The 15,629-nt window shown below is 45.6% G+C and overlaps 2 protein-coding genes across 9 annotated transcripts in view; one reads left to right on the top strand and one right to left on the bottom strand.

Moving 5' to 3' along the window:
- The window catches only part of MCPH1 (microcephalin 1), a 233,323-nt gene that overhangs the window by 119,748 nt on the left and 97,946 nt on the right, over window positions 1-15,629 (top strand). The gene's annotated exons all lie outside the window — the stretch shown is intronic.
- ANGPT2 (angiopoietin 2) overlaps window positions 1-15,629 on the bottom strand; it is a 73,604-nt gene that overhangs the window by 18,084 nt on the left and 39,891 nt on the right. The window lies entirely within an intron of this gene.

Below are 15,629 nucleotides of genomic sequence, written 5' to 3' on the forward strand. Positions count from 1 at the left end.
CAGCGGGCTGAGTGGGGCCAGCGTCCGGAACACCAGACTGGCAAGGGACTGGCTCAGCCCGCTGCCGGCCTGGGGTCTCGACTGCCAGCTCCTGCCAACGGGGGTCCCAGTTGCTGGCCCCGCTCTTGTGCAAAAATAGTTTAAGCAACTCTCAAACAAAATATTTGTTTTATTTTTATGGTTTCTCAGAAAAAAAAATATTTTAGTTAAAAGGACACATTGGTTTTAAAACAATTTAGATTTTTAAAATGCCTTGCACAATGCAGAACATAATTACATCAGTTTCTGCACTAATGTGATGAAAGGCTGACTTCAAAAGCTGCAGCTAAACTAGTGGTTTAATAATATTGCTCTAAACTACATTTTATATTAAAAACATAAAACAAAGTTAAGCCAGTATTTCTGACATTTCCCAAAAGTAATCACAAAGCCTTGAGAATCTCTAAAGATGTCCACTTGAGTTAACCTTCACTTTAATATAGTTTTTAGATATTGGATTAGAAATTTGGATGGGTCTGTGCCATGCTTTTAACTATTCAAGAGTGGGTTAATTTTTTCATTTGTTACATAAGAATGAGCTATGTGATAGAGTAATTTGTCTGAGTGATATTCCTGGCTCTGCCATCAACCTGCTGGGTGACTCGCCTTCTCTGTGCCTCAATTCCCCCATCTGTAAAATGGAGATGATACTCCCCTCCTTTGTAAAGCACTTTGTCATCTGCTGATGAAAAGCACTATATCATAGCTAATTGTTACTATTATATGTACAGTATTATATGTAATATTACAGTATATTATATTATCTCCTAATGCTTAGGAAACTTACTGAGACCTGGTCATTAAAGTATTACATGCAAAGAACTGCCAGTTACAATTTAAGGTTCTCGGTGAACTACCTTTTAGTATTCTGTCCTTTCCTGTTTCTTGTTATAGAAAATTCTTGGAGCAGCTTTACCAGTGTGAAAACACTGAAAGAAACTAATTCATGTAACATACATCCTGGTTTAAAGAAGTGATAAAAATTAGATCACTTCCGTTTTAGAAATGTTAGGCCATATTTAATTTGGTGGAGTTAGATTCACATTTGCCAGTAGCAAATTTGGTCCATTAACTACAGTAGTGTTTTATTTTTCAGACCTTTTAATCTATTTTACCTTATAATGCAGACTGAGGCTTCATACTTTCTTGGATATACCATTTATACTACTGTAGCTTAAACATGGTATAATTGTTCCATGTTAGTTTTAATGTGAACATAAATTGATGCTCAATATGAGCTGTGTGTTATAGGCTTAATTGCAACTCTTTAAATGTGAACAATGTATATATTAAATTAGACCTAAGCTTCCTAGTTCTGTGGGGAGGTGAACTGTGTTTCCACTGGACAAAGTAGCCACACTTCATGAAAAATGCATGCAGTCATTCCTCTTTGGGCTGAGATTTCATCAGCTAAGCAGTGTTAGGTCTAGTTAATACTTAGATGGGAGCCCTCTAAGGAAAATCTGAGCTACAGGAAGTGGTTTGGTTAGTCAATTTGTAATCTTACAAAGAGATGCTAGAAAGACATTCTGCTGGAGATGTAAAACAGAGGTTTGGACTATCTACGATCATTAAAGATCCCTTTTCTTATTCTGCCTGTATTAAAATTACACTGATTAATTAAAAAATAAGGTGTTGCTGTGTGACATGTGACTCAAGGACATTCAGCCACTAGTTTACGTTTTGCATAATGTAAGCTAATGGCTAGTTCATTGAGAACCTTTCCTTTAATTTTGCAGAATGTAAATGAAGTCCTAAAGTCAACTAATATAAAGTATTAAAAGGACACTGTCAACGTCAAATGTAGTTTGGAATGTTATTGTAGCCGTGTTGATCCCAGGATATTAGATAGGCAAGGTGGGTGAGGTTTGTGGAAGAGGCAAGCTTTTGAGCTACACAGAGCTCTTCTTCAGGTCTGGGAAATGTATTCAGAGCATCACAGCTAAATACAAGCTGGGGCAGATTGTTTAACATAAGAATTGATACACATTGTAAGAGAGCATTCAAGATAAAATGGCTGGTTAAGACTTCTGCAGTCAGAGGACAAAAAGGGGAGTGGGTGGGTAATGGATTAGATTGTTATAATAAACCATAAATCCAGTGATTTCTAAATCCATGATTTTTAGTGTCTAACAAAGCTATGAATTTAAGCTCCCAGGCTTGTCTTTTGAAAATGTTGTGCAGTTTTCTTTGAGGATTCAGAGGTCAGATATGGAGTGATTGCATTATGAGAAGTGTTCATTCACAGGTGATATGGTGTTTTTGTCTTTTATTGTTTTGCTGTGTAAGTTCATTTGAGAGCGTAGTGATTGTCTCATTTCACCCACATAATTGTAATTGGGTCCTTTAGTGCACTGGATGGTATGATAGGCATGTGTAGGACCCAGGGGTCTTGAAAGATGTGTTGTGTGGCGGGTCATCTTAGAAGGGGAGATATGTCTGCAGGTTTTGCATCTGTTCTGGCAGGATATGGCACCGCTTTGAGTTGGTGTGTTCTGGTCTGTGGGGAGTTTACTTCTGATGATGATCTTGGTGAGGTTGGGGTGTGTTTTAAAAGCCAGAAGAGGGGGTTCAGGAAAGATTTCTTTTAGGATGTGGTCCCCATCCAGTATGGGTTGTAATTGTTTTTGATTTCCCTCTCTGATCATCTACCACCCAATGCTGAAATCCATATGGGCTAGCAGTAAGGTTCTAGTCTGTTTCATTTGGTATTGTTAAAGACTGTATTTCTTGCTACCTATGTAGTGAAGGTCTGAATCTTTACAAAATGCTTCCAACTGTGGAGGGGTAAAAATATTTGGATATTTTAAACACTTGTTTGAAAAGGTTTAAATATATTTTTATTAATTTTAAGATAAGCTAACTTTTAATCAGTACCAAAATAATTGAAGTATTTTTGTTGGACCCAACTTAGTTGGCAAGGAAGCATCATCACAAATGTTTTGTTGATTTCAGCTCTACCCTCTTTCTCCCATTTAACTCCAACTGTCACATGGTCTAACTTCAAATAAAGTTGTTCATTCCCACCTAAAGCAATGGATCAATCATCATACCCATAAGTCAAAACAATATACTTCAATGGAATATATTTTTTATGTACTGCCCCAGACTGGATTTAAAAAAAACAAAACCGATGACCACTGAATATCATCTATCACCTGATAACAAGGATTTTCCTTCATAGTTAAGCTCTGACTCATCTCCCGCCCCCCCCTTTTTTTTGCACACACAAAAAAAAGCGCCTCTTGTATATTCTCCCTCCTAAAGTTATCACTAACTGTTAGACAGTACACTTACATCCCCAAAATCATGACTATGCATGACCTTTAAGCTGTCTACCTATTTCATGTTGTCCTCTAGCTCAATTTCTAGGTCCTCCTATCAAAGCTGTGACTAATTGAAGTTAGTGGCAAAATGCCCATTAACATCAGTGGAGCCATGATTTCATCCTTGAGTTCTCTTGCAGCCTTTGTATGTGGCAATAATGTGTAGGTCATCTTGGGATGAAAAGTGTGTCCCCTTAATATATGGGCACAGCAAGTGTGTATTACTATGGCTAATTATAAAGTAACCAAGGTAATGCGTACTGGTTCATTGTACCACCTTCCAAGGAGGAAGCTCTAAGAGTGCCAATATGAAGTATAGGAAAGAGGTTTTATCAATTGATCTTAGGATGTAGGATATCCAAAGCAGAGAAGATACTAGTGATAGGTTGTACTTGGGGTATATGTTTAAGATAGGATAGTCTTATGTCATGCTATTGAAACTTGTTGGGAAGGCTAAAGAGAGGAAGAAAATGAGTTGGACTAGGGACAAATTTGAGCTATTTAGAGTATATCATATGAGTAGGATTAAATTGAAGGCAGCAACCTTACTATTTAACATTATTGGTAAATAAGGGTTACATTCAGTTGAGCGGTTCTATTATACCCAAAGCCTGTTGTTTTTGATTCACCTCTATTTTATAGTTAATGATTTGATACAGCATGCATATGAGATGTAGTAAAGACTAGGATTATTTTTTTTTAAAAGGAAAAGTTGGAGCATTAAAAATTATGAAAGGTATGGTAAAAACTGAGCAGTCAAATTTAAAATCAGTAAAAGTTGATTTATGTAGCCTATAATGCATAGGTAAAATTCATTACCATGAGAGCCAATTGAGACAAATACCATAGCTGGATTTTAAAATGGGTGTAAATAAGTTTATTAAGCAGCTGCTCAAGTTAAGATGTTGATATGGCAGAGGCATCAAGGCTTATTCATCAGACTGAGTTAATCATTGAAGGGGTCAGGAAAGAATTTGTACGTGTATGTAAAGCATTGCATAATTTACCTGGTACATTATAAAGAATTTGTTCACCTTCCTCTGAACCATCAGGTATAGCCAATGATAGAGGCACGATATTAATTTAGATGGACCTAATTTTAACAATTTCCTTGTGGCCTGAGAGCTTGGGCTAAACTTCAGTTCCACTGGAGTTTGTTTTAAAGTTATAAACTCCTTAAAATAGGATTAAACAAATAGTTCCAACAAGATTAAAATATTCTCAAACAGTGGGATTTTACATCACATAAAATAGAATAATTTACTTAAATTCTGCAGATGTCTCATATAAAATATTTCTCTGTTTTAGCAAATATTCATCTACGCCCCTGAGCAGTAAGAGTATCTGCTTCTTTTTTAGACTTTACAATCTTAGGGCTAAAGACTGAGTTTTCACTTTTATTTGGAAAGTACCTTGCATGCTATAGTGGCTACAGAAATACAAAAAATAAAATTTGCAAGACTAATAGGAATGAACAGAAGAAGTGGTTCCAGAAAAAAAAAAAGTTAGTCTTATTTAATGGATTTTCTTAACAGTACTGATCTGATAAATATAATCTTAAAACAGCAGCAGGATGCATATTTCCACACCAAAGATTTCTGAATCAGTTGGATTTGTAATATGTATTATGTTCTTTTGAAAGGTGGCACTTTTTTAGCCATGGAGATCAAAATCAATTTTATTGGTAGAAAAGGTATTGCAAGGTAATGTGAATGTGCCAGTGTATCTCACCTACTATTCTGAAGATACCAGTTTTAAGGGGTGAGAAGGTAGCTATCTACCTGAGATTTCAGCGTATGGACTCTGACCGTGCCATTTTGCATGTTGTTATTTTACAGACCTCTCCACAGGGAAATGGACTGTGAGCAGAAACTAATCACACGCAGAGTACTAAATTGCCTTCAAACAGTGATAAACTTTCTTTACTTATCAGGGGGTAGCTGTATTAGTCTGTATCCACAAAAACAACAAGGAGTCTGGTGGCACCTTAAAGACTAACAGATTTATTTGGGCATAAGCTTTCGTGGGTAAAAAACCACTTCTTCAAACACAAAAGCTTATGCCCAAATAAATCTGTTTGTACTCAACTTTACTCATGTGAGTAAACCCCTTTGACTTCAGGATCAGTGCCTTTGAGGTGAAATTTAGTATCCTGTTACTAACTACTTGACTGATGCAGGTTCCTATCTATATCTGCTAAATGTAATATTTACTATAAAGATAGTAATGTAAATATATATTTCAATAATTTTGTGGTTTAAAGATCAGCCCTTTGGGCTGGAGAATAACAAAGTAGAAGAATAAAGATGAAGAGTAAAGAGAAGGAAAGGTTAAATTAAAGAAACTAAATTGAGGGGAATAAGATACTTTAGAAGGATTTATCAGAATTTTTAGAGATTACAAACAAAGAGCTTGATTTAAAAAAAAAAAAATCTTAAAAGCCTAAGGAAAGAGATGGGCCATGTGAATAAGGGGAAGACACAGGGTCAGCTGCTTAGTTTAAAAGAAACACAATAGATTTACTGTGTAAAAGTTTGCTTCCAAGGACAGGGATTTCTTTTCATTTAGTAACTTATGTGAAAATTGAAAAATGAGGGATGGCTAATTGGTGGTGTATATAATTGGATCAGAATTCCTTTAAAAGAATTACATTAAAATTAAAACAAGATTTTATCTAGCACTCTTTACTCAGGTATAACTCCCCTGGACTTTAAAACCTCAAAGATACGAATGCCAGAGTTACGGACTTACCAGTCAACCGGACACCCTCTGGAACTGGAAGTAATGGAGACCAAAAAAAAAACTGCCTTGGGGCTTTAGTCCTCAGGGCTTCAGCCAGGGGAGGGGAGGTTAGGGCTGCAGCCACAGGGTGAAGGAGGGATCAGGTCTCCGGGCGGGTGTGTGTGTCATGGATTCTGATCCTTGGGGGAATGGGGCTTCAGCCCCACGGCTCCTTTCCCAGCTTCAGCCCCATGGGGGGGCACAGGGGCTCAGGGCTTTAGATAGGAGAGAAGCACCGATTTCAGCCCCAGAGCTTCCCCCAGAGCTAAAGCACCTGAGCCCTGGTACTCCCCTCCCACCCTCGAACCTAGGAGCAGAGCCGTGGTGCACCCCAAGTCCTGGTGCCTTCCCTCCCCCCATAGGGCAGAGACGGGAATGAGATTCAGGGCTGAAGCCCTGAGTCCCAGCACACCTTGCAAGGCTGAAACTGGGAGCGGAGCCATGGGGCTGAAGCCCCGAGCCCCAGTGCTCCCCCCGCCCCCGATCTAAAGCCCTGAGCCCTGAAACAGGTCCCAGTTTCATCCCAATGAAGAATGGGAACATTTTCAAAATCTCAAAAAAATTCCTGCCAGGAAAACCATTTCGCACCTAGCTCTATACTACACTTATTTAATTCTGTATTATGATTCAATCTACCAATAATGCAATAACATAGGTTTACACAGAAATTGTGTATAACCAATGGGAGCTCAGAAGGTATTATAAGAGGAACAGATGAAAACATAAACAGTAGTGGAGCACTTTGGCAAATAAAAAAAATCATTCTGTTTCCTGGTCTGTATGGCAATCCACATCATAAACCATAGACAATTGTGTTACCATTTTGATTTTCTAGAATAGATATAGATATACACACCGATTCTCTTGACACTTCATTTTATGCATTGTCAATACAAAACTGCCTCAGACCTGAAAATGTAGGGGTAGTGTAAAATAAAATTTGAATTTGATACCCTAAGAAATAACAAAAATATATTTTCTATTCTCTTAATGTCTTCTTTTTCCTCATCTGCAGTACACAAGGTGAATTTATTTTTCATTTTTAACATAGCTAATTACCCCGTTCTCAAAATCTTCCAAGTATCTTAGGTCTTTCTGTTCAAATATTTATTGCAAAACTAAATATTAAAATATGAGCCCTGCAAATATTTTACAGTCAAGTACATTTTGCATTCTAAAGAGTTTTATTGTAATTAATCACAAGGATGGTATATTTTGACTATTTTTACACACAATTTCAGAAGTTTGTTTTTTTTTAAAGAAACAGGTGAATCATGCTATGAATACTTACACTGGAAACCATGCACAAGTTACTTAAAATGTTTTTGAATTTAAGCCATATTATTAAACTCTCTGATAGTCATAAATCAGTTCTCTCTTATACTGTTAACAGGCACATGTTTTTACAAGCTACATAGTCATGATCCCATATATTATATTTGAAGGTGGAGTCAAGACCAAAGGCAAAAAAATGGGACCACAACAGCTGTTCATAGTCTCCATAATTTTACTTTTACTGTAATGTCTGACTGCTGTAGTCCAGTGCTTACTTATTCAGTGGTTTGCATCTCTTTTAACATTTGAAGTTGTGAATGTAAACTTCCTTTGCTTTTAGGCATCTTAAACATGCCAACCCTACCCCTCATTTCATTACAGCATTGGAATCTCATGTTCTTCTTCGAGTGCTTGCTCATATCCATTCCATTAGGTGTGTGCGCGCCGCGTGCACGATCGTCGGAAGATTTTTACCCTAGCAACACCGGCGGGTCGGCTGTGGAGCCCCCTAGAGTGGCGCCTTCATGGCGCTGAATATATACCCCAGCCGACCCGGCGCCCCCTCAGTTCCTTCTTACCGCCCCTGACGGTCGTTGGAACTGTGGAGCGCTGCTTAGCTGTTCTCCACTCTCCCTAGCTTACTTCATTATTCGTAGTTATAGTTATAGTTATAGTCCTAGTGTTGTAGTTTTAAAAGTTGTCTAGTTGTTTTAATAGTTCAGGGGATTAAGGGGGTCGTCTCCCCCTTTCTCCCCCGGCCGCGGGGCCGGGCTCATGCCCAACGCTCCCGGCTTCAAGCTGTGCGCCTCCTGCGCTAAGCCTATGCCCACGAGCGACCCGCACGACTCCTGTCTGAAGTGCCTGGGAGAGTCCCATCAAACAGATAAGTGCAAGATCTGTAAGGCCTTCAGACCAAGGACCAAGAAGGAGCGGGACTTTCGGCTCCGGCAACTCCTGATGGAGGCGGCACTTACTCCGGACGCTCCATCCACAAGTCAAGCCCCGGCACCTTGCGCCTCGGTGCGCAGTGCCCCGGCGGCACCGGCCATGACGACCACGCGAGTGGCGTCAGATGAGCCTTCCCGGCACCGGACCTCGTCGGCACCGCAAGCACGGCAAGTGCCTCGGCGCCGGTCATTATCCCCAGGGCATAAGAAAGCCCATAAGACGGGGACTTCCGTGCCGAAGACGCTGGCTCCCCCAGTGCCGGGGGTAGAGCCGCGTACGCCGGTGGAGCACCGGAAACAGGTGCCTCCAGCACCGTCGACTCCGGCGCCGAGGCCGTTGAGTCCGGTGCAGACGGCGTCTCCACCGAGGCCGGCGGTGATACAGTGCCTCCCGTCGACGCCAGAGACCTTCGCGGCGGCGAGAGACTTAATAGCTCTCACGGAGCCGGCACCGCCTCAACCACCGGCACCGACGGCACCGTTGACTCGCCCGGTCCAGTCGAGGGGGAAACCTGCCTTGATGCGCCCTCCATCACAAGGGCTGGAACCTCGGCACCGATCCAGGTCCCGAAGCAGGTCCCCACGCCGCTCGCAGTCCCGGCACCGAGTATCGTCTCGGCACCGGTCGTACTCGCGGCCAAGATCTTCTTCGCGGCACCGCTCTACGTCTCGGCACCGCTATGATCGTCGGCACCGATCAACGTCGAGACGTAGTTCTCGGCACCGCCACGGTCGACGCTCGACGTCGAGGGGCCGCTCCCGGCACCGGGCATACTCCAGGTCCTCGTCGAGGTCCAGATCCGACTCCCGGCACCGACGAGGTCATCGGCACCGGTCGCGGTCCCGGCACCGATCGCCGGCACCGCGCAGAGATAGGTCATCTCCAGACCGGCACCGTGCGGCACCACAGCCCACGGGGCTCGTTTCATCTCTCTCGGCACCGCCATGGCCGTCAAGATCGGTGTCTCGCTCCTCGGAGGACCTGTCGAGATCGGCATATCCCCCTCAAGGGCAAGCCGAGGAACGAAACTTGGGCCATTGGCAGGAGATGGCAGAGGACCACTCTCATGGACCATCTCACTGGTCGTTTTGGACCCCGTGGGCGTACCATCAGGCGCAAGGGGCTCCAATAGCTTCGACCTCTCGCTCGGGTCACTCCGTTAGAAGGGCCCCGGAGTCCACCATCTCTCGGCCTCCGCCAGGGGCCATGGAGGCTTCAGTGTTCACACCACCCGACACCATGGACCCAAGTGCAGGTGATGCCCCGGCCCAAGAGCAGGGGGATCAGGACCCCCCCTTGGATCCAGTGCCACCGGAGGCATCCTCTTCCTCCTCTCCGGATGAGGCAGTGGCGGGCACTTCCTGTACGGGTCCCCCTCCGATAGATCTTCGGGCTCACCAGGATCTCCTGCGTAGGATGGCCCGTAATATGGACCTACAGGTGGAGGAGATAGTGGAGGTTCACGACCCGATCGTGAATATCCTTGGAGCAGATGCCCCATCGAGGGTGGCGTTACCTCTGATCCGCACGATCCAAACAAATGCGGATACGATATGGCAAACTCCTGCCTCCATTCCACCCACAGCGAGAGGGGTGGAAAGAAAATACTTTGTCCCGTCGAAGGACTGTGGGTACTTGTATACCCACCCCCAACCGTGTTCACTGGTGGTGGAATCAGTGAATGCACGAGAGCGCCACGGCCAGCAGGCTGCAGCGCCTAAATCAAAAGAGGCTAAGCGGCTCGATCTGTTTGGCCGCAAGGTTTACTCAGCCGGAGGGCTACAACTTAGAGCGGCGAACCAACAGGCGCTACTGAGCCGCTACAATTTCAACTCCTGGAACTCTATGGGGAAGTTTAAGGAGTTGATTCCCCAAGAGTCCAGGGAGGAGTTTGGAGCCATGGTAGAGGAGGGCAAGAAGGTGGCTCGGACCTCCTTGCAAGCCTCCTTGGACATTGCAGACTCAGCGGCGAGGACCCTGGCTTCGGGTATCGCTATGCGCAGGATCTCCTGGCTTCAGGTTTCGGGTTTGCCTCCGGAGCTGCAGCAAACCCTACAAGATCTGCCTTTTGAGGGTCATGGATTGTTCTCAGATAAGACGGACTCTCGCCTGCAGAGCCTCAAGGACTCGAGAACAATCATGCGCTCCCTGGGGATGCATGTTGTGGGCCCCCAGCGCAGGCCGTTTAGGCCGCAGCCTCAGCGCTTCTACCCCCCCCCCGCCTCGTCAGAGACAGGACTCGGCCCGGAGGCGAGGGCGAGGTGGTAGAAGAAGGTGGACCGGCCCTCAACCTGGCCAGAACCAGGGGCCACCTAGACCACCTTCAGGCCCCAGGCAGAACTTTTGAAGGTGCGGTCGAGGACGGCGCCCCAGTCATCCCCCAGGATCCAGCCCCCTCCTTTCGGGATCGCCTCTCCCACTTCCACCGTGCTTGGTCCCTTATAACTTCGGACCGTTGGGTCCTCCGCACGGTGGAGAGGGGATACGCTATCCAGTTTTCTTCTTTTCCCCCCTCCTCCCCCCCTTCCCCGTCCCTCTTCAGGGACCCTTCTCACGAGCAACTTCTTATACAGGAAGTCTCTACGCTCCTCGCCATGGGGGCCATAGAGGAGGTTCCAGTGGATTTAAGGGGCAGGGGATTCTATTCCCGTTACTTCCTCATCCCCAAGTCCAAAGGAGGTCTGCGACCCATCTTGGACTTGCGCGGACTCAACAAATTCGTAGTAAAGTTGAAGTTCCGCATGGTCTCTCTGGGGGCCATTATCCCTTCCCTCGATCCTGGAGACTGGTTTGCCGCCCTCGACATGAAAGACGCATACTTTCACGTTGCTATTTACCCGCCTCACAGACGCTTCCTCCGATTCGTGGTAAACAGGGTGCACTACCAATTTGCAGTCCTTCCCTTCGGCCTATCTTCGGCCCCACGGGTCTTCACGAAATGTATGGCTGTCGTGGCAGCGTACCTTCGTCGGCAAGGGATACAAGTGTTCCCGTACCTAGACGACTGGCTGGTACGCGGTCGCACCAAGGAACAAGTTCGCGATCACGTCCACATAATAGTGCGCACATTCAACAAGTTGGGTATCCTACTCAACAAGGACAAATCCACTCTAGAACCTACCCAGAGAATAGAATTCATCGGTGCGGTTCTAGACTCCAGACGCGCACAAGCCATCCTGCCAGACAATCGCTTTTGCACCATCACGAGCCTCATCCAAGGACTCAAAGCCTTCCCAACTACCACGGTGAGGTCGTGCCTTACCCTGCTGGGTCACATGGCTTCCTGCACGTACGTAACCAGGCATGCCAGACTTCGGCTTCGCCCACTCCAGACCTGGGTGTCATCAATATACCGCCCACATCGGGACAGCCTGAATATGGTGGTCACAATCCCGAACTCGGTCCTGACCTCCCTCACATGGTGGCTAGATCACAATGTGGTTTGCGAAGGGATGCCGTTTCACGCCCCACAACCCTCTCTGCACCTGGTCACAGACGCTTCATCTCTGGGTTGGGGCGCCCATCTCAACGAGCACCATACCCAGGGCCTGTGGGCTGCACCTCAGCTAGCCCTACATATCAATGTTCGGGAACTGATGGCGGTGCGCCTGGCGTGCCAGGCATTTCTCAATCTCCTACGGGGCCGCTGTGTGTTAGTTCTCACCGACAACACCACGGCCATGTTTTACATCAACAAGCAAGGAGGAGCACGTTCGTCAATTCTATGCCAAGAGGCCATTCGCCTGTGGGACTTCTGCATCGCCCACTCAATCCATCTCACGGCATCGTTCCTCCCTGGAGTCCAGAACACTTTAGCGGACCGACTCAGCAGGTCCTTTCAAACGCACGAGTGGTCTATCCGTCCGGACATCATACATTCCGTCTTCCAGAAGTGGGGGTTTCCCCAGATAGACCTGTTTGCATCTCGAGACAACAGGAAGTGCCACGTGTTCTGCTCCCTGCAAGGTCGAGCCCCAGGCTCCCTCTCGGATGCGTTTCTCCTTCCCTGGAAAGACCACCTGTTTTATGCCTTCCCTCCGTTTCCTCTGGTCCACAAGGTACTGCTCAAATTGCGCAGAGACCAGGCACAGGTAATTCTGGTCGCTCCAGCGTGGCCGAGACAACATTGGTACACCACGCTGCTGGAACTCTCGGTTCAGACACCGATCCCGCTTCCGTTGTATCCGGATCTCCTCACGCAGAACCACGGCCGGCTGCGTCACCCCGACCTGCAATCACTCCACCTCACGGCGTGGCTGCTCCATGGTTCACCCAGGCAGAGCAACAGTGTTCACACTCTGTCCAACAGATTCTGCTGAGCAGTAGGAAGCCTTCAACACGGACCACATACTTGGCCAAGTGGAAGCGGTTCTCCTGTTGGTGCGAACAACGAGCCACGTCCCCATTGCACGCACCTATTCCTCTTATTTTGGAATATCTCCTCTCCCTAAAACAGCAAGGGTTGGCGATATCTTCAATTAGAGTTCACCTGGCCGCTATATCGGCCTTCCATCCAGGGGAACTCGCGTCCTCGGTATTCTCTAACCCAATGGTCGTTAGATTCCTCAAGGGCTTGGACCGGATGTACCCACAACAACGTCAGCCCGTTCCGACGTGGGACCTCAACCTGGTTCTCTCCAAGCTCACAGGTCCTCCATTCGAGCCACTGGCCACCTGTTCACTTCTGTACCTGTCCTGGAAGACAGCCTTCCTCGTAGCCATCACCTCAGCAAGGCGCGTTTCTGAACTCAGGGCGCTTACATCCGAGCCCCCTTACACAGTTTTCCACAAGGATAAAGTGCAGCTTCGTCCACATCCTGCCTTTCTCCCTAAAGTGGTTTCTCCATTTCATATCAACCAGGATATATTTCTCCCGGTTTTTCACCCTAAACCACATGCTACTCGCCAGGATCAACGTTTGCATTCCCTGGACGTGCGAAGGGCCCTGGCCTTCTATATTGACCGCACAAAGCACTTTAGAAAGACGACGCAACTCTTCGTTGCAGTGGCCGACCGAATGAAAGGCTCACCGGTCTCCTCACAACGCCTATCCTCCTGGATTACGTTTTGCATCCGGACTTGCTACGACCTGGCAGGTGTCTCAGTACCACACCTCACCGCTCACTCCACGAGGGCCCAAGCGTCCTCGACGGCTTTCCTGGCGCAAGTTCCGATCCAGGACATTTGTAGAGCTGCGGTTTGGTCGTCAGTCCACACGTTTACAGAACACTATGCACTAGTGCAGCAGTCCAGGGACGATGCTGCCTTTGGATCAGCGGTTTTGCACGCAGCAATGTCTCACTCCGACCCCACCACCTAAGTTGGGCTTGGGAGTCACCTAATGGAATGGATATGAGCAAGCACTCGAAGAAGAAAAGACGGTTACTCACCGTTGTAACTGTTGTTCTTCGAGATGTGTTGCTCATATCCATTCCAAACCCGCCCTCCGTCCCCACTGTCGGAGTAGCCGGCAAGAAGGAACTGAGGGGGCGCCGGGTCGGCTGGGGTATATATTCAGCGCCATGAAGGCGCCACTCTAGGGGGCTCCACAGCCGACCCGCCGGTGTTGCTAGGGTAAAAATCTTCCGACGATCGTGCACGCGGCGCGCACACACCTAATGGAATGGATATGAGCAACACATCTCGAAGAACAACAGTTACAACGGTGAGTAACCGTCTTTTACTTAATTTTCCTTGTAAGATATATATATCAATTCACATATTAGTGTCTCCAAACATCCCCTTTTTTAATCTTTCATTTTGTACACTTTCTGATAATATTTTTGTAAATTCCATATGCACTATACAAAAAAGCTATGAGAATTCATTAGATATTTTTTCCCTTTGTAAATATATGGCAGCAAGATTAAATCCTAAAGCACTTATTGTGCTGTTGCAGCAAGTCTGAAAATTAAACTTGTGCTGTCAGTCACATGCTTTTAAATTGTCAGCTTATCCACCAGTTGACTGTGATGGTTTTCTTCCAAGACACTATTAAATTGTGGTGTATAAAAATCAGATGAGGATATAAAATATGTAAATCTGCCAAGTTCCATCCAGAGGCTGAAGGGAGATTTGAGAGATATTGGAAGGAGTGTTGAAGTAATTAGTGCAATCATATAACACACAATCAATTGCCATTGTCTAACTATTTGCCAAAAAAGGACTTAAGAGCACACCACAATAACTCCTAATGTTGCCTTGGAAACTCAAAACACAAAAATATGCATTAATCCAGCATCACTCCTGTGGATGCTCATTGAATTTTTATTTTGTTTTGTTTTGCAGGTTTTCTTTGGCTCTGATTCCAGGCATTATCTGTCTTCCTAATTCTGTTGTCCTTATAAGAACATAAGAATGGCCCTACTGGGTCAGACCAAAGGTCCATCTAGCCCAGTATCCTGTCTTCAGACAGTGGCCTTAACTGACTCTGGTACCTCTCTCAAGTGTCCCACGTTTCACACAGTTGCCTTTTGATTGGGTTTTGTAGGGTTTTTCCACCATACTGCCACATCCCTAGACCTGCTTGTACTTGTGGTTCTTGCCAGAACTGTCTGCAAGCTGCAGAGCCCACACAACTGTTTCTCTGCCAGTCCTGCCAGCTATCCTTAGAGCCATTTTAGAACCCCTCCCTCAGGCCTTGACTGGATGAGGAAGTTGCACTGATTTAAAACTGATTTTGGAAACTGATTTAAATTAAACTGGTGCAAACCCCCAGATTCCTAATGTATTTAAAATACACTGAAATAAGCCTGGTTTAAACCAAAATAAATGTATCCATGCAGGGGTTTGCACCAATTTAACTAAAAGTATGTCTACACTACAAAAAGGTGTGTTCTTAACTTGCATTAGCTAATTTGGGTCAGACATGGCAACTCAGCTTTTAACTCAGGTTAGCAGCTCAAATTTAAGGGGTGTGGCGATGTCTTCACTGCTATTTTAACCCAAATTAGCTCATATGAGTTAGCTAATCTGAATTAAGAAAACAACACCTTTTTGTATTGTAGACATACTTTCAGTTTAAAGTCATACCTTTTAGGTAAACTAGTGCAATTTTCTTAGGTAGACAAGGCCTCACTGACTGCACAGCTGGACTGGCTGAGCCCCAATGAGTGTGTTCATCCATGTTGGGCAGCTTCTGCCTGCCTACAGCCGCCACTTACATTTACTCTCCCCCATCCAGTTTTTTAGAGTAAGGTAGACTGCCAAAGAGGCTTAACTGCTAGGCCTTTCTCCATCTGAGAGGGCTGGGTTGGAGGG

Source organism: Chrysemys picta, chromosome 3 (assembly GCF_011386835.1).
Source record: "Chrysemys picta bellii isolate R12L10 chromosome 3, ASM1138683v2, whole genome shotgun sequence".
Lineage (NCBI taxonomy): Eukaryota > Metazoa > Chordata > Testudines > Emydidae > Chrysemys > Chrysemys picta.